General features: G+C 41.1%; 1 pseudogene; it reads left to right on the top strand.

Moving 5' to 3' along the window:
* LOC120555025 overlaps positions 1-19,291 on the top strand; it is a 33,691-nt pseudogene that overhangs the window by 8,381 nt on the left and 6,019 nt on the right.

Here is a 19,291-nt window from a genome sequence, read left to right as displayed (position 1 = left end):
GTAGTCACGGCAGTGCCGATAAAGTGGTTTCAAATGTGGTTACAGTTTTTCAAAACTTCACACAGACAGCATTTGCGCCGATATGATATTAATGGCGAGCCGAAAGCGGTCGCGGTGCTGTTCTATTACACTTCCTGTGAGACAAGAATGCACAACAGTGGCTTCTGTTCCCTGATGACTGACTGACAGGGCTGAGGTTGTAAGGAAAGGGAACTTTATTTCTACAGCACCTTTCAGCAACAAGGCAATTCAATTACATTCCTTTGCACTTCAGTTAGTTCTCTATTAGTTCAATGTTGACAACAGGACAGTCACCAAGTTTATTGTTAAAAGTTTTTGTCATTATGCAGTTTGCACTAAAAGTCTTTGTTGTTTACAGTCCTTAGCATTTTTATTACTTTAAATATTAGCCTGTACACAATGCCATTTGTTTATTTATTTATAATTAGGGCTGTCACGTACATTGCGGCGCATTAAGGGCCGAGCATAACACGTTAATTTATTTTAATCGCATGCCACCATTTATTCATTTATTTTCACTTCACTTGGCTTCACGTCGTGCCTAACAGACTACTATTTTGACCCTTTGCCGCACCTTTTACTTCTCATCAAGTTGCCATACTTCCTCTTAACACATCCTACTGCTGCAGGCATGATGGAGAAATGCCGCAGCAACACAATTCTGAATGGAGCTTTTATTTTCCAATACTCCCGGACAGCTCGTAAACAAGTCGAAAGCCATATGCACATTGTGTAAAGCCGAACTAAAATATCACCGGGCACATCAAGCTTGAACTACCACCTACGAAGCTAAGCATAGGTTGAGCGGGCTCACTGGCGCAAGCACTATTTTGGAAAGGTTCTACGCCAATCCTGTTATTGCAACCAAAGTGCAAACGCTGTCTCATCAACCGGTTATCACTGGACGTCAGTGAGTAATAAAATTATTTTGAAGTTACTGCACACTATATTGACTCTGGTAAGTAGGGTTGGGTAACGAAACATGCCGACCAAACGGTAGTAACGAGACCGAATAAGGAAGAAAAATTTCTGTGCCTCATTTCGTTGCCTGACTTTGCACTACACCTGACAGCATGTAACGTTAGCCTACCTTTAGCTAGCAGCTGGAAACACGGTTAAAATGCTGACAGCTAACGCTAAACAGTGTAAAGTGTGACTGTAGAGGATTCCAACACCGGACCTACATTTAAATTAAAACAACACAGGACGGTACGTGTCAATTGCAGCTGCTGTTATCGGAATTAAAACAACACAGACGGCGTGGTTCACTTAAAAGAGGTAGCCCGTGGGGTGGTATTCACAGTAATTGTAAAATACAATTTTCCCATCTGGTGGTGTTGTTTGTCGTTCAACAGCAATTTACTGGTGAAATAAGTTATTGTTATATTTATTACATTATTATTAAATCTTTAATTTTGACCATGGCCTTAACAATAAACAAGTTGCTGACTGTTGTTTAGTACCCTTCTTTTTTGTTTTTTATTCTTCTTTTGTTTACAGTAAATAAATAATAAACAAATACAAATCAACAAAGTTCATAAAGTAACTTTCTTTACATTCATTTGATTCCCAATCAAGATACACTGGTAAGAATTGCTTTCCATTGTTAATATATACTTAAAAACAGTTCTGAAATGCAAAATAATAGAATTTTAATCATGTGATAAAACATGCGATTAACTATAGAATTTCAGCAATTAATCCCCGATTAAAAATATTAAATAATCGTTTGACAGCCCTATTTATAATATGTTCATGTTGTGGCAAAAAGGTTTCTCTGTCAATTTTTAAAGTTTGAATTGATACCAATCCTGAGTATAGTGACTGACTCTTTTATATAGACCTTAGTGGTCCCCTAATACTGTATCTGAAGTGTCTTTTATATAGACCTTAGTGGTGCCCTAATACTGTATCTGAAGTCTCTTTTATATAGACCTTAGTGGTCCCCTAATACTGTATCTGAAGTGTCTTTTATATAGACCTTAGTGGTGCCCTAATACTGTATATCTGAAGTCTCTTTATATAGACCTTAGTGGTCCCCTAATACTGTATCTGAAGTCTCTTTTATATAGGCCTTAGTGGTCCCCTAATACTGTATATCTGAAGTCTCTTTTATATAGACCTTAGTGGTCCCCTAATACTGTATCTGAAGTGTCTTTTATATAGACCTTGTAGTGGTGCCCTAATACTGTATATCTGAAGTTCCTTTATATAGACCTTAGTGGTCCCCTAATACTGTATCTGAAGTCTCTTTTATATAGGCCTTAGTGGTCCCCTAATACTGTATATCTGAAGTCTCTTTATATAGACCTTAGTGGTCCCCTAATTACTGTATCTGAAGTCTCTTTTATATAGACCTTAGTGGTCCCCTAATACTGTATCTGAAGTGTCTTTTATATAGACCTTAGTGGTCCCCTATACTGTATATCTGAAGTCTCTTTATATAGACCTTAGTGGTCCCCTAATAACTGTATCTGAAGTCTCTTTTATATAGGCCTTAGTGGTCCCCTAATACTGTATATCTGAAGTCTCTTTTATATAGACCTTAGTGGTCCCCTAATACTGTATCTGAAGTGTCTTTTTATATACAGACATGAAAATCACTCACCTTTTGGCGACATTTGCCGTTTTGAAACCAAAATAGGTGACTTACGTGAATTGTGTAGATTCGATGAGAAAATGTTTAAGGGGTTCAGTACTCGGCCCCGTGCCCGATTTCATGATGATATTTTACTGGAAAAATAAATAAATTAAAAAGTCCACATGGGATTTGTTTTGATGCGCTGGATTTAACCAATCATTGCACTTTCATCTACCAATGAAACAAGTTCTAGCCAATCAGATGCACAGTAGGGTCTTTTGCCAAAATGTGAGAGTGCGGTGCCGGTGTGGTCTCTGTGGTAACGCGCTAAAAAATGGAGGCAAAGTTTCTCAAACTTGGAGCATCTAGATACGGCAGGCATAGTTGAGAAAGTAGTTAAAATAAATGGCGGCGGGCGAATAGAGGACAAGAGGAGAAGGGTGGAGACGGGAAGCTGTTTAGCACTTGGTGCCTCAAATTGAGGAAGCCGGGTGCTTGCTTCTGCAGCGCATGTTCAAGGAAGATACTATACGGCAGCAGCGGTAAGTCAGTGCTTGCTAGTCACAAAGCTTCAAGCCGCGGCACTCTGTAATACGATATGTTATAGGTTACGCAACAACCGCTACTGTTGCGACTGCGATTGTTCCTTTACTGACCGACCGTGATAGGTCAATACGTGTGTGCACGTTCATAGCGTGCGAACGTGCAACAATACGCATGTTCATGATTTGTCATTACCGATGGCCACTGTGTAAAGCTATCTGATGCCCAAACTGCCTTGACAAAGCTGTCTGGGCCTGATTTACTAACACTAGCGCAGTTTGCGCTCGCGTCTGTTTATGCAAGTTCGGTAATAGCGCACGCTATGCTTCCACATTTTGCGTAGTATTTATCAACCCTGACACCCATCAGGCAATCAGCGTCTTTCTCCGCCCACTATACCGTAAATTGCGGCTGTAGCAAAGCGGCACTTGTGCTATGATATGGCTGGGTGCAGACTGCGATATTCCCACTGCTGATGCTATGACTGTTTGAAATGATCCTGATGCCAATATTTGTAATGTAGCGGGGAGTTTAACAACTGCTGGAATGGGATGTGAACGCTGAGTGGGAGATTCAATTTCATCTTTGATTTCTTCCAGTAACTCTAATATTGCATGGCTGCTTGATCTGTAACGCTAAATGATGTTGTGTTCATTGACAAAGTGTGATTCTTGTGTTTTAAAATATGTTCAGCCTCGCCTATGTCTTCGTCTTGCTCAAATTACTGTTGCCATTTCACCAGCGGCATAAAGGTTCAACGAGGAAACTTCGACTCGGTTGGTTGTTTAAAGAGGCGGAGAATTTCCCGGAATAGAGGCGCTTTACTGACAGTCTTTGTAAATACCACGGAATATATAATTAGGGGCACTTTGCGCTTATCCTCCCACCTTTTTGGGTGGAACTCCCACTTTCCCCACGACCCTCCCACGAACGCATATTGAAAGCGCAACTTGTCTCTTCTCGCTCATGTGGCAGACAATCTGCGATTCTACCCAAGTGCGCCCTGTTTGTAAATATGCCGCAACGGTTACGTCCGTCTTTGCGCATACCAGCGCCTGGAAACAGGCGCAAACGGCTTAATAAATCTAGCCCTCCAGTTTGGAATCAGCATGGCAGGTATTTAAACATAACGGTCTTGTCCCAGAGTTTAGACATCTAGCTATATGAAAAGATAAACAATGCGACGATTTTAATAAATGTAAATAAAGCAGCTAATATCAACATGGACAAAATCATGAATGTAGGGCTGCAGCTATCGATTCTTTTGTAATCGATTAAACTAGCACTTATCGATCGAATTAATCGGATACATTTTTTTTTTGCGTTTTTAAACACAACCAAAACAAATAATGTAGGGCTGCAGCTATCGATTATTTTAGTAATCGGTAGTATTCTACCAATTATTCCATTGATTAATCGAGTAATCGGATAAGAAATACTTTTGTTTTATTGAAGAGCAATAGTTAACAATAGTTTGGTTAAATTTTCGGAAAAAAGCTACATTTTTATTGCCTAAATTGCTTAAAATATCACATCTCAAAAAACTAAACATATTAAGTGCATTCCAGTGCCAGATTATATTGTTTTTTAAAGAAAACATTTTTTCAAATGATATCAACCTCAAACTAAGGCATACATTAAACATACATATTAAATTAACGGTGCTGTAGGTAAGATTGTGAAAATTTGAACATCGACAACTTCTCAGTCCCTCCCCTTTCTGCTGCAGCCCAAACCGTCTCCTAAGCCCCTCCCACACCAGGGAGTTTGACAGAACTGCCTAGGCATGTCAGACAATTTTTTCAATAACTAAACACTAACACAATGTTAACTTTACTCACCAACAGTAAAACGATGCTAACTAGCAGGCTACCGTTAGCCATTTCAGCATCATATCAGACTGACCACTGTGCAATGTTACAATTATCCTCACCAACGTAGCTTTGTGGACTTTTGACTACTAATAACCAAGTGAAAGATAAATCATTCATGGTAATTATGTTACCTGTCGAGAAGAAATGTGGCTATGTCTGCATCGTTCTTCAGATCTTTAAAATCCGGAGCTCACGCCACCTCTGAAAAGCCACTCCAATATTCACTGGAATTTTGGGAAACCTTTCTGCAGCTCATACGCGTGCAGGAGTAATGACTGACAGGCAGATAGACCCCCGCCTGTGGCCCTGATTGGAGAAAAATCCGGGAGCGGTGGAATTTTGCCAATCGCACTACAGAGTGTAGGTGGTGCCAGAGGAGCTGTTTTTTTTTATATTACATAATTCATGTAGTTCTACTGGAACATAGGGTCAGTTTCCGCAAATATGACAGAAAGTTAGTTTTATAAGACTTACCTACTGCATCTTTAAGTTGTGCAACTTAACTTTCAGTTTCAACCTGAGTCTGATCTGTATATAGGCCTATATGTAAATATTAGTTATACTAAACCTATTTTCATTTATATATTTGATTACAATGCTAAACCGCTCTGTTACACTTATGCTATTAGATCGTTGATCAGCTGTTTCTCCGTGGAGAGAGTGAGTGCGCCAACAATCAGCTGTTATTCCAAAGGGGATAGTCAAATTGTGATCAGATCAAATTGTGGTCACCACTACTTATTTTCTTGTCTTTGTTTTTGGTAGTTGTTGTGTTTGGTGTAGTTTCATCATCCATACGACTTTGACTTTGTCGGGGTCCAATTTCGTGGAATGGATGATTAAGTTGGACTCAAATGTTTTCTGTTGAGATGCTGAAGCACTGACGTCGGGCTATTATCGTGCTTAAGATAGTTTGATTTTGCAGTAGACACACTGTACAGAGTTTTCGTTTTAATTACGTTTGAACTGATTCCAAACTTTGGACAGTTTCTGTCGTTTTTCTCAGCCTGTCTCTTCTCTTAGCCCCTCGCTAGTTACGCTCTAGCATGTGTCTATAGCAGCAGAAGCGTCTGGTGTCGCGACAGTAATAATGCTCCGGGCGGAAACACCGTCCGGTCAGCGATACAACGTTGGTAACATTGATTTAAAGAAGCTTCGAGGCAAGTCATTTTGCATCGAGGGATTATTTGTAATCGAATTATTCAAGGAACCGTTTCAGCCCTACATGAATGTACTAATTTGCTTTTTTGATCATGACCTGGCCAAAGTAGTAAAGTTTAGTTTCCGCAATGATTCATTGTAGGATTATATTATTGCAATGCGTAAATCCACATTGACTCTTAAAGGAGAATTCCGGCCAATTTTTACGTTAAACTTGATCGCTATAGCTACGCGAAGTACTTTCGAGTAGAAAAACCCCCAACTCGAATTAGTGCCGCTAACAGGAGAGCTGCAGCTACTGTACTACAAGCGTTCCCTGAGCTAAAATGGCAGTGGTCAGGGCAAGTTTTAGAGTGCCTCTGTGCCTCTTAACAGACACAAAATTAAATGAATATGTCTGTGCCACATGAATAGGGCCCTTACGTTTCAACAGGATGCGTTTTCAACTCAGACATTGTTTAAATTCACCTACCCTGGTCCCTATCTCGATCCTGCCGGTAGCTAGCTTGCCCTGCTAGCTGATAGCCGTAGCTGCCATCCGGTGAGTGTATTCAGCCAGGCTTTTGTGATAATCATCCCAATAATAATCCACGGAGTGGCGGTGTGTGGCTATGTCCTCCAGAGGACAGGTCCTGTCACGTCTTGAAGTGTATTTCCCCTAAAAAGTAGTGCGGTAGTAGCTGTTAGCTGCTAGCGCCCTCCGGTGAGTGTGTACAGCCAGATAGCCGTTAGCCGTTAGCTGCCAGCTGCCGTCCGGTGAGTGTATTCAGCCAGGCTTTGTGATAATCATCCCAATAATAATCCACGGAGTGGCGGTGGTGTGGCTATGTCCTCCAGTTACTGAAGGCTAGCTTTAGCTTGTGCTTGGAGCAGCAAGTTCATCTGCCTGTTGGCCCTCTGTCTGTCTCGTTCTTTCCAACTATTGTGAGGCTAGTTCTTCGTCTGTATATACCGGTTCGAATAAATTAGGACGACCATCAAACTCAAAAGGCTCTTCCGTGTGTTGTATATCTGCTATATTCTCCATACACCAAGCTTCTTCCTTATAAACAACTCCGTCTTCACACACTAGCTATCGCTCCAATCTGCACACTACTGTTTACCTTTTCCTGCTACAACTGAATTCCCAGGAGACAGCGCGATGCTACAGCGAAGCTTCAGTAACGCCATTACTGTGCAAGCCACAGACATCGTTTATCCCGTTTCCATGTAGTTACATAGTCACTGATATGGTCATAACCACTACGTGCTCAATTACCTATTTTGAGGGGGAATAATCTAAACCTTTCGGCCGCGAAGGCATGATCTGTCCTATGCAGGACATCCACCAGACCACGGGAGCTCCGTGGATTTTTATTGGTATAATTATCACAGAAGCCTGGCTGAATACACTCACCGGACGGCAGCTAACGGCTAACGGCTATCTGGCTGTACACACTACCGGAGGGCAGCTAGCAGCTAACAGCTACTACCGCACTACTGTTTTTTAGGTGGGAATACACTTCAAGACGTGACATGACCTGTCCTCTGGAGGACATAGCCACACCACCACCCGCTCTGTGGATTGTTATTGGGATGATTATCACAAAAGCCTGGCTGAATACACTCACCGGACGGCAGCTAGCAGCTAACGGTTATCAGCTAGCAGGGAAGCTAGCTACCGGCAGGATCGAGACAGGGACCAGGGTAGGTGAATTTAAACAATGTCTGAGTTGAAAACGCATCTTGTTGACACGTAGGGGCCCTCTATCATGTGGCACAGACATATTCATTTCATTTTGTGTCTGTTAAGAGGCACAGAGGCACTCTAAAACAAATTGCCCGACCACTGCCGTTTTAGCTCAGGGGACGCTTTAGTACATGAGCTGCAGCTTCTCTGTGTTAGCTTCACTAATTTGGGTCGGGGTTTTTCTATTGAAAGTACTCGCGTAGCTATAGCGTCAAGTTTAACGTAAAATTGGCCGGAATTCTCCTTTAATTTAACGTATGGTTGGAAGAAGTAAAAATTTGATCCAAAACTTTTTAGTTTTTTAAATTATGACTTTTATTATTGTGTAATGTCAGAAGGACTTTAACTGTTTTGCCAGATAAATTAACTTTAATGAGTGCATATTGAAATATTACACTGTTGGTTGGCAAAAATGCATCTCAAAATTAGATTGATGCTTTAAAATATGGAATATTTAAAATTTTCTTCCGGGGAGCATGCCCCCGGACCCTCCCAGAGGGGTAATATCCTTCTCACTTTTTCACCCCGACCCGTTTTCATGCCTGTATATATAGGCCTTAGTGGTCCCCTAATACTGTATCTGAAGTCTCTTTATATATGGCCTTAGTGGTCCCCTAATACTGTATCTGAAGTCTCTTTCCGAAAATTTCAGCATGGTGCAGAATTGCAGCCACTAGAGCCAGTCCCATAATGAGCTTTCCTTAGGATGTGCCATTTCTGTGTATGTAGCTATTGAGGAGGAGAGAGGGGGAGCAAGGTGGAGGGTGGGGGTGTAGCCTTGACCAACTGCCACTTTGCTCGTTTGAAAGCTATGATGTCTCTCTCTCACGGGCATGGGCCAAATTCTCTGGGCGGGCAAAGCAGAGAAAGGGAGGTAACCTTGGCCCTTATGACCTCATAAGGAGAAGATTCCAGATCGGCCCATCTGAGCTTTCATTTTCTCAAAGGCAGAGCAGGATACCCAGGGCTCGATGATGCCTATCACCATTTCTAGCCACTAGGGGACCATAGACAGGCTGGATGAATTAATAGTAATGTTAAAAACCTCATAAATTGAAATTCTTATGCCATGGGACCTTTTAAGGAACCGGCATCGAAACGGAGGTATCGAAATTGACACCGTGATCGAAAGATTTTGAACGATGCCCAGCCCTAAACACCAGCAGTTTTAGACCCACAAATGTTTTTAGCAGTGCTAGCATTGTGACTCATGCATGATGATGTTGTCGATCCACCCCATTGGTCCAAACTGAAATATCTCAACAACTATTGGATGTATTATCGTAAGGACATTCATGTTCCCCACAGGATGAATCTTAATTACTTTGGTGATCCTCTGACTTTTCCTCTACTGTCATCATGGAGTTGAGATTTGTGGTGTTGAGTGAAATGTTTGATCAACTATTGGATGGACTGCCATGTCCCCCTTTAGGATGAATTGTAATAACTTTGGAGATCCCCTCAGTTTTCTTCTCTGGTCATGTCAGTATGCTAACATGCTAAGCTAAGCCAGCAAACATTGAGACATTGAATGCCCGTTGTTCGAACATCCAATCATCACTTCCTGTTATCGTTCAAACATAATTTACAGCTGACGTAGCAGTGTTTCCTTTAGGATTTTTTTTAGCAGTGGGGGCAGGTCTGTCCAAAACAACAACTAGCATTTTAGTTAGCAATAATTACCCTGTGCCTATGTTATCTCCTTACACATACCTCACTCTCTGTCTCTGCAAAATTGGGAATGATTGAGATTTCTCTTGGCAAAGCCATCAGAAGACTTACAAACTTTCAGACAGGTTGTTCACGTCACATTTACGTTATCTGTTGGATCAATTGAGGCTGCACAGTAACGCTCAGCCCTCACCGGAAAAGTGCTTCTAATAGCCTTCACTTGTCTCCGTCCAGAGCAGCGGGATCTGTTGGTCCATTTATATTTGCTGTCTATGCATAAAGGACCAATGCGTACAATTTAGGGGCTGTATTGGCAGAAATGGAAGATAACATTCGTTATTGTGTTTTCATTATTGTACAATCACAATAAACTAAGCCTGCATCTACACTAATACGTTTTCCATTATAGTATGGCTGGGAGTGTCACAATTTTGATTCTAAATTGAAATTCAATTGAAAATATACCTGGAAGCAGCAAGAGGGGCCAAGCAGTACACTAGCAGGAATGGCGTTGCCATGGCATGAGCAAATACTCACAGCAACTTTGATGGAAATTGGATAAAGAGGCACATTGGATAAAGAGGCGTTGCTAAAAAATTAGCTCACTTTCTTTATTACAGCCCCTAAATGCCAAATGACACCACTTTCCTTGCACATCCTCACAATCAGCTACCATGTCCCTGTACCAAGTTTGGACTTCATACATCAAAACTTTTCCTAGATATGAGCTCACTTCCTGTGATTATTTGGTCATGAGTCCAAGTATTGAGATTGGTTTTGATACGTGGAAAGCCTCTACGAGATATGAGTTCATTTCCTGTTTAGCATCTTTGCCGTCTATTTCGATTGGCTGCTGACAGGCAAACACTGTTGAATATCAATACCAAATGGAATAACTTCCGTCAAATATGTTGACGTCACAAATTGGCATGTGTTGGCCTTAGGACCTCCAACAGTATTAACAGACACCGCTAGTAAGTTTTAATTCCATACACATCTAACGTTATAGGCCAAAACTAAATTTTTCTAATTACAGCGCCCTATAGGTCTAGGGTCACCAAATGTCTTGAGCTTCTTCCTAATTGGACCTGTGAAAACTTTTTAGTTTTTTTTTTTTTATCAAATCCAATATGGCGGATGGTCCAACATGGCGGATATTACACATTGTCGGGGCGTTGAGTTTGTCGTCATACAAGGATTCCAAATATATCTCGATGTTCAAAATCGGGCATATGGTTCAAAAGTTAATCGCATGGATGCAACACCAACTTTAACCCATTGGTGGCGATAGACTGCCTGTGGTGCAGACCTAAAACTTGGTAAAATTAATTATGGGACTGTCCTGAATCAATGTGCCAAATTTCACAACTTTTACTGTATGGATTTTATAGGCTGCCATAGACTCCCATGGCAGAGGAAAGATGTGTAATAAGTAGAATCACTTCGCTGCTTGGCCCCCAATAAGAAAAGGTAGAATCACTAATGGTGCCCTCGCAGCTCGCTGCTTGGCCCCCAATTGAGCTTTTGATATTGATTATCGAATTAAAAAGAAGGATTGGCGATTCCCATAGTATATATCTCTCTACCCCGCCTACTTGCGCCAGACCTGAAAAAGTAACAACACAGCTTGCATCTGCACCTTTCCAGACACCATGGCCACTGCCGAGTAAGCAATCACGGTGCGTTCAGGTGCACCTTGTTAAACTCGTGGTCCATTCAATTGCACCATGTAAACTCTGAGAAACTCAAACTGTAGTTGTAAAAGTACCCTTCTGCCATTTAGTGGCTCTAATTGTAGCATTCGTCCCTAAAGAGTTTAAATCAAATATCGAATTGTGGATTTGGAGAACCGTGACACCCATTAGTCTGGACAGGCAGAAACGGAGCCCTTTAGAAAAAATGAAGTAGAGACCCATGTTGGCTTCCTGATTGGGTCTTATTCGTCCCGCAGTCTCCTTCCCTGATTCGCTATGACCCTTTTACAGAAGAAAACAAACATCAGCCTTGACTACCGATGGTTTTCCTGATCTTGTTGCTGTTGCTAGCTACCCTGGAAATAGAGTTCTGGCAAGAGCACAATTTGAATTAGCTCAGCGAGTTACTCTGGCATCGAGTAATGCTGCTCATTAACTGTGCCCTTGTAGCCGAGCGCGCACCAATCACATTGGTGTATCTGATATAGGTGGGCCCGAGGCGAGCTAAACAGATGACGACAGTTTAATCTACCAGTGAGATTTTCAAAAGCACGCTTGGTGCAGCCCCTCGAGATGGGTGACTTTCATTACTCGATGCCAGACCCTTAATCCTTTGGGATTTTTACAGACCACTGTAAATTTCACTACACGCTTGGAAAAGGAAGGTGTAAGGTGTATTCAGTTGGTCGCAATCTGCAACCTCACCACTAGATGGCACTAAATCATACACAGTGGACCTTTAAATCCAGCCCACAGAGCAACAGCAGGAGTTCTAACTGGTCAGACTTTGCGCATAAATCCCACCAACACAGATCCTGTGTCGAACAATCAGAACTCCTGTTGCTGCTGTGAGAAATTTGTATTACAGTTTTACTTCAGTTTGACAGAACTGTCTGATTTTTAGCAGGAAACCACAATGATGGCAGTGGACCTTTTGAACACTCTGGAGGATTTGAAAGAAGATGAATTTAAGCTATTCAAATGGTATCTGCAGCAGCAAAACATCCTGGAAGGCTACCAAAGCATCAAAGAGTCCAAGCTGGAGAAGGCAGATAGGCCAGACACGGTGGATGTGATGGTTAAAACCTATCATCTTCATGGAGCTCTGAAGGTGACGAAGAAGGTTTTAGAGAAGATCAACAGGAATGATCTAATGCAGAGTCTGCCAGACACCAGCTCGGGACCAGAAGGTCAGTCAATCTTTTAATATGTATTTTCAGGCAGAAAGACTGGGGAATGAAGTGTGCTTTTGCATCACAGTGACATACTGTATCAACACATTCTCACACCCAACTTAAAATAAGGAAACACACGCCGGAGACGGGAAACAAAACGCCACACGCGCGAACCCGAGTCTCCTGAGTGAAAGTCCAGTGTTTTACCCATCCGCCACCCCAACCACCTTCCTTTCGCATAATTTCCCTTACATACCATTTCGCTAAATCTCATCCAACTGCGGCTCTCCCCAGTACGCGTTACACAAATGCGCAAGGGGTGCTTTTTGCGCGCATCAGACGGCTGAAGGACACTGCCCAAACGTATTCTTATTTTTCGAGTTCGAATGAGAACGGGTCGACTGTATGTAATGGGTTGACTGACTGTGAGGAGTATTTGTCTTTTAATTTAATTTAATTTAATTTAATTGTAATAGTACATCCTTTTCTGGTGAGTGCTGTTGCTGTTTATAACTGTAATTCATCAATGATAATTATAATGTTACAATGCATTTCCACACAGAGTCAGTGGATGTCAATGATGTTGAGAGACGGCCAGAGAACAGAGGAATTCCCTCCTCTCAGAGCAAAGGTAAGCTGCTGTATTCTGTGGTTCATATGGAAGCCCTGAGAGACAAAGTGGTAGTTTAAAGTTTGAAAAAATTAAATCCAAGTAAGTTAGTGACTCCATTATAACTGAGTGAAAGCAAAGATAAGAGAACTTGCTAAGATATATCCCAAGCAGCATCAAATTATCTGCAGGTCAACAAGTGTTAAATTAATTTTCCTGTGGACTAAATCTTCTTAATACAGCATTTCCATATCAGTTCGATAGAAAGAGGAGCATCTGTATTTTTAACAGTATTGAAAATTATACCACATTGGAATTTCTAAATACTCTGGTAAACCATAACATTGTGATACCGCCGAAGCCTAATTCAAAACCATTCAAAGCATTACCTTAACATTTTCAAATTGCTTTGTCTCACCCCACTGTTAGTGAGTAGGAGTCCAGGCCATATGTTGGCAGCATATACAACCCCCACTTGCGATGACACAAAGCCAGTTGAAAATCAACAAAGTACCCCTTTACTCATTCCCAGAAACAAGAGTAAATTAAATAGAAAGTGTGCACTTCTGGGAATGTGATAGAGAATGAGAGCACATATATGAACAGAAGGATTACAACTGATTTAACAGGACTTTAATTTGTGGCATTTTAACCAGTAATTGTCTGCAATGCCAGCATTTGGTCAATGGTCACAAGTGCAGCGCGTGGTTGTACTGGGCACCTACCTGTCATAAATGTTTAAACTCAAATGCAGTCCACATACAACTTGTTCCACCACAATATTCAGTTGCATGTGTTTACTGATGCTTATGAGAACAGAGGCATAACACCTAATTCTATGTTGTTGTTGTTTTTCTATTCATGTCACACAGATGGAATTGTTCCGAGTACCAGAGCCACAACACATCTCATTTTACCAAGACTGTCTTCAAACACACCTTCAGGATGGGTTTAGGTGTGCACAAGAGGGGTGGACACAGAAGAAGGATGAACAACCCCTGGATGATATCTACACACATCTGTACATCAAAGCTACTGGTGATGTACACATCAACACACAGCACGAGTTCAGTCAGATTAAGGCAGTGAAGCCAGCAGATACAGAGAAACCAATTAAACCTTGTGACATGTTCAAACAACCCTCTGGAAGATACAGACCCATAAGAACAGTGCTGACCAATGGAATCGCAGGAATTGGAAAAAACTTTTCTTGTGCACAAGTTTGTGTTGGACTGGGCGAGAGAAGAGCCAATCAAGATGTGCATCTCGTTTTCCCCTTCACCCTCGGAGCTGAATTTAAAGAAGGGGAAAAGTGGTGTTTGGCAAAACTCATTCATGAATGTATCTGGGGGACCAGAGACATCAAAGAAGAAGCTCTTAATTACATCTTTACAGCTCTGCAGTCATCAGGAAACACCAACTATGACAAGAGTGAATTCAAACTTCTGTTTGTTTTGGATGGACTGGATGAGAGCCGCCTTGATCTGGACTGCTCCACCAATAAAAACCAGACAGTTAAAATTGATGTGACAGCCGACCCCTCAGTGGACGAAGCTGCTGACAAACCTCATCCAGAAGAAACTGCTTCCCTCTGCTCGCATCTGGATAACCACACGACCTGCAGCAGCCAATCAGATCCATTCTGATTTTGTAGACATCATGACCGAGGTCAGAGGGTTCACTGACCCACAGAAAGACATGTACTTCAGAAAGAGATTTACAGACCAGAAGCAGGCCGACAGAATCATCTCCCACATCAAGACAACACGAAGCCTCCACATCATGTGCCACATTCCAGTCTTCTGCTGGATCACTGTTACAGTTCTAGGGAAAGTGATGAAAACCAGAGAGGGAGGAGAGCTGCCTAAGACCCTGACTGAGATGTATGCAGAATTCCTGCTGTTTCAGATTCATCAGACAAAAGAGAAGTATGACACAGAAAAGTGCATTCAGTACATTGAGTCATTAGCAAAACTGGCTTACCATCAGTTGGAAAAGGGCAACCTGATCTTCTACGAGAAAGATCTAGAAGAGAGTGGTATTGACGTCAGTGGAGCCTCGTTGTGCTCAGGAGTGTTCACAGAGATCTTCAAAGAGCAACGTGGGAGGAAGAATGATAAAAAAGATGTTTAGCTTCGTCCATCTGAGTGTTCAGGAGTTTCTGGCTGCTTTTCACGTAGAGGCGCAGTCATTAACAGAAACAAGAATGTGATGTTTGGGCAAAGTATCTTCAAAAAAGGTGTGGGAATTTTTCAGCAGAACATCTACGACAGAGGTCCACAATTTTGCTATTGACAAAGCCTTACATAGTCCAAACGGACAACTAGACTTGTTCCTCCGATTCCTCCTGGGTCTTTCTCTGCAGACCAATCGGATTGTCCTTGAAGACCTGCTGACTCAGACAGGAACTAGCCCAGAGACCAATCAGGAAACAGTGAAATACATCAAGAAGAAGATCAGTGAGAATCTGTCTGCAGAGAGAAGCATCAATCTGTTCCACTGTCTGAATGAACTGAATGATCGTTCTCTAGTGGAGGAGATCCAACAGTACCTGAGTTCAGGAAGTCTCTCGACAGATAAACTGTCTCCTGCTCAGTGGTCAGCTCTGGGCTTCATCTTACTGTCATCAGAAAACGATCTGGACGTGTTTGACCTGAAGAAATACTCTGCTTCAGAGGATGTTTTTCTGAGGCTGCTGCCAGTGGTCAAAGCCTCAAAAAAGCTCTGTAAGTGCACCAATTACTGAAGATACTAACTGTATCAGATGTGTATGGTTGTTCTCAACTAATAGACTAACAGACTAACATGTCTGGATAAACTGATAGTGTTAAGATTTAGTCAACAAATTGATTAGGTGATTCATTTAAAACCTGCAAATTGTTTCGTCAGTTTCATTCTATATCCACTGATTACTGCAGTCAAATGGAGAAAAAAAATCTGTCACTTTGTAGTTCATTTAAGGCTTAAATGAATTTGTGTGAATGATTGGGATCCAACTTTTTCATTCCATTAATAGCTGTCTTATTCCATTAATATACACAATACAAGACAAAACATTTGTTGTTTGAATCATTACCTTAGTAAGGACAACCTTAGAAATGTGATGTTTTACATTATCTGTGACATAAACCATATAAGTGTTTGTCTTTATCACAAACTTGTCTTCAGGCTGAGTAGCTGTAACCTGTCAGAGAGAAGCTGTGAAGCTCTGTCCTCAGTTCTCAGCTCAGACTCCTCTAGTCTGAGAGAGCTGGACATGAGTAACAACGACCTGAAGGATTCAGGATTGAAGCTGCTCTCTGTTGGACTGAAGAGTCCACACTGTAAACTGGAGACTCTCAGGTGAGGAACAATAAACCTGTAAAAGATTAATCGGTTCTGTTACATGTTGTCATTTTTCTTCAGTCAGTTAAACACTTCTCTTTAATGAAAGTAATGTCTACCTAAATATAAGTGTAAGTTATGTTAAATATACATTAAAATGTTTTCACATATGGTCTGTACATATTTTAGGCTGAGTAGCTGTAATCTGTCAGAAAGAAGCTGTGAAGATCTTTCCTCAGTTCTCAGCTTAGAGTCCTCTAGGCTGAGAGAGATGGACCTGAGTAACAACAACCTGAAGGATTCAGGAGTGAAGCTACTCTCTGCTGGACTGGAGAGTCAACACTGTAAACTGGAGACACTCAGGTCAGGTTTCAGCATTTGTTAAACAAAAACATTTAAATGTTGCTTGATATAAAAGTTAAAGTCTATAAAAAAAGATACCCAACATCTTTCAGCTAAGCTACAACTGTTTTGATTTAGTCTCACTGCTCTCATCAGCACCTTCTTCAGCAGCAGCAGGAATCTGTTTCAATTCAATTTTATATATAGTAACAAATTATAACAAGAGTTATCTCAAGACACTTTACAGACAGAGTAGGTCTAGACCACACTCTATAATTGACAAAGACCCAATAATTCCAGTAATTCCCCAAAGAACAAGCATTTAGTCCGACAGTGGGGGGGAAAACTCCATCCAACAAGCTCTGTTAAACTCATTGTTTACTGCATGCCCAGCAGACAACAGCAAACAGACACAGTAAGGGACTAGCTGGTAAAGAAAGTGTAACATTTTTTCAGCTTAAGAGCCTGATATGTTACTAAATGGTTTGTGTAAACTTATCCCTTTGTTTAACCTCAGATCTCTGTATGATACTCTGTGATTTGGTCACATTGCATGTCTGCTGTCTGCAGTACTAGGTAAATAAATTACTAGGGCTGTGCCAACTTATAATATTTGCACAGATTCTGCCGCTCTATTTGGCTCTTTACTCTCCCCACTGTGCTGAATTTGGGTCGGCTGCAGAATTAGACAACAATAAATTTAATTAAATATATCGTACGTGCATGTGTGTCTTCAGTCTGTCAGGCTGTCTGATCACAGAGAAAGGCTGTACTTCTCTGGCATTCAACCCCTCCCAACTGAGGAAGCTGGACCTGAGCTACAATCATCCAAGAAACTCTGGAGTGAAGCTGCTGTCTGCTAGACTGAAGGATCCACACTGGAGACTGGACACTCTCAGGCATGAACAGACAACAAATTGTCACACACTGTTTCTCTGTCACACTGACAAACTGAGGTCTATTGGTTCATAGTGTGTACCAGCAGCACCAGTTACCTGGGATGTGTTATATATTGTGAAGATGATTTATGAGGAAGCTTCTGAAGGTTCATTCTGACTTTTTTTTTCTTCCTCCAGGCTGGAACATGGTGGAGAGCAGAGGCTGAAACCAAGTCTGAGGAAGTGTGAGTGTGCTTTCACTTTGATTCATGAAAACAGGAGCACATGTTAAAATAGGTTTTGTATTGTGTTAGTATTGTGTTAGTGTTGTTAAAGTATCTGTCAAAGATTAAAAGTCACTTTGTTAAAAATCTTCACACAGTCAGCCAAACAGAAGTCTGTGTGGACCAAACTGAGTCATTTTCATTGCCTTTTCACTAAATGCATTCAATGACCACATATTCAAAAATTCATGAACTCTTCTCTCATTTAGACTCCACCACTAGCAGAACACTTTATATTGGCAGCACATTGTTGCTAATAAATGCTAATAAATGCTAATAAAACTAAATCAAAGCTATTAAAGCACTTTCAAAACAAAATTATTAAACATTCTGTGCATTTCTGCAGTAACCAGTTTTTCCCCTACCATTGTTTTGGGTGGGTGGCCTGCCCCCCAAAACACCCACCCCCCTGAAAGAACGACAAAATTATATAATTATGCTATGTATTACAACAATAACAAAAAAAACGGATGCATGATATAAAGCTGTTTTCACACATACAGGCAATTTCCTTCTCGTTCCTCGCCTTAAAAGTTAAATTTATTTTTAATTCAATTTTATTTATAGTATCAATCATAACAAGAGTTATCTCAAGACACTTTACAGATAGAGTAGGTCTAGACCACACTCAATAATTTACAAAGACCCAACAATTCCAGTAATTTTAACTTTAGTTGTGCAATCTTGCCCCTATTTTCACCTGTTGCTGAGTAACATAACTTAACATCCCATGGTCTCGTGAATGTAGCATAACTGTAGCAAACTCCTTCGTAGTAACTTGCAGTAAAAATTGTCGAAGAGGAGCGGGAGAAGTTGATGAGCCTAACAAGCCAAAAATTAGTTATTTTTTCTTAAAAGAAACTAAATCAACTCAAGAAACAACTCAAGCAAAGTCAGCCTCTGTGGAGATGCCAACTGACACTTTGCAACTTTCTGAGGGAGGAGTACGAACTGGTGCTCTTAACAAAGTAAGCACCAGACCACAGGATGGGATCCTGCCTGGGTGGAAGACCCCAAAATACAAGGCATGGCTTTGTAAAACAGACATAGGTATGTTAACCAGGGTGCAATTTACATGTTACTCATTTTCTTCTGAAATAGTTTAAGCCCCTCACAGAATATGTCTTGATTGCTTTTGGAATTGTTGGGGCTTTGTAAATTATAGAGTGTGGTCTAGACCTACTCTATCTGTAAAGTGTCTCGAGATAACTTATGTTATGATTTGATACTATAAATAAAATTGAATTGAATTGAATTGCTTTCCAGTAAGGTTAGTGAGCTACCTAACCTGAACATGACATGCTCAAGATCATTACAAGCAGTCAACTAGTCTATTAAAAATCCTAGGGGAAACACTGGTAACCATATTGAAATACATTTTAGCAGAATATTTACAAAAGAATT

Source organism: Perca fluviatilis, unplaced genomic scaffold (genome assembly GCF_010015445.1).
Source record: "Perca fluviatilis unplaced genomic scaffold, GENO_Pfluv_1.0 PFLUV_unplaced_scaf_10, whole genome shotgun sequence".
In the NCBI taxonomy this organism is placed as follows: domain Eukaryota; kingdom Metazoa; phylum Chordata; class Actinopteri; order Perciformes; family Percidae; genus Perca; species Perca fluviatilis.
This window is presented reverse-complemented; position numbering and strand designations above follow the sequence as displayed.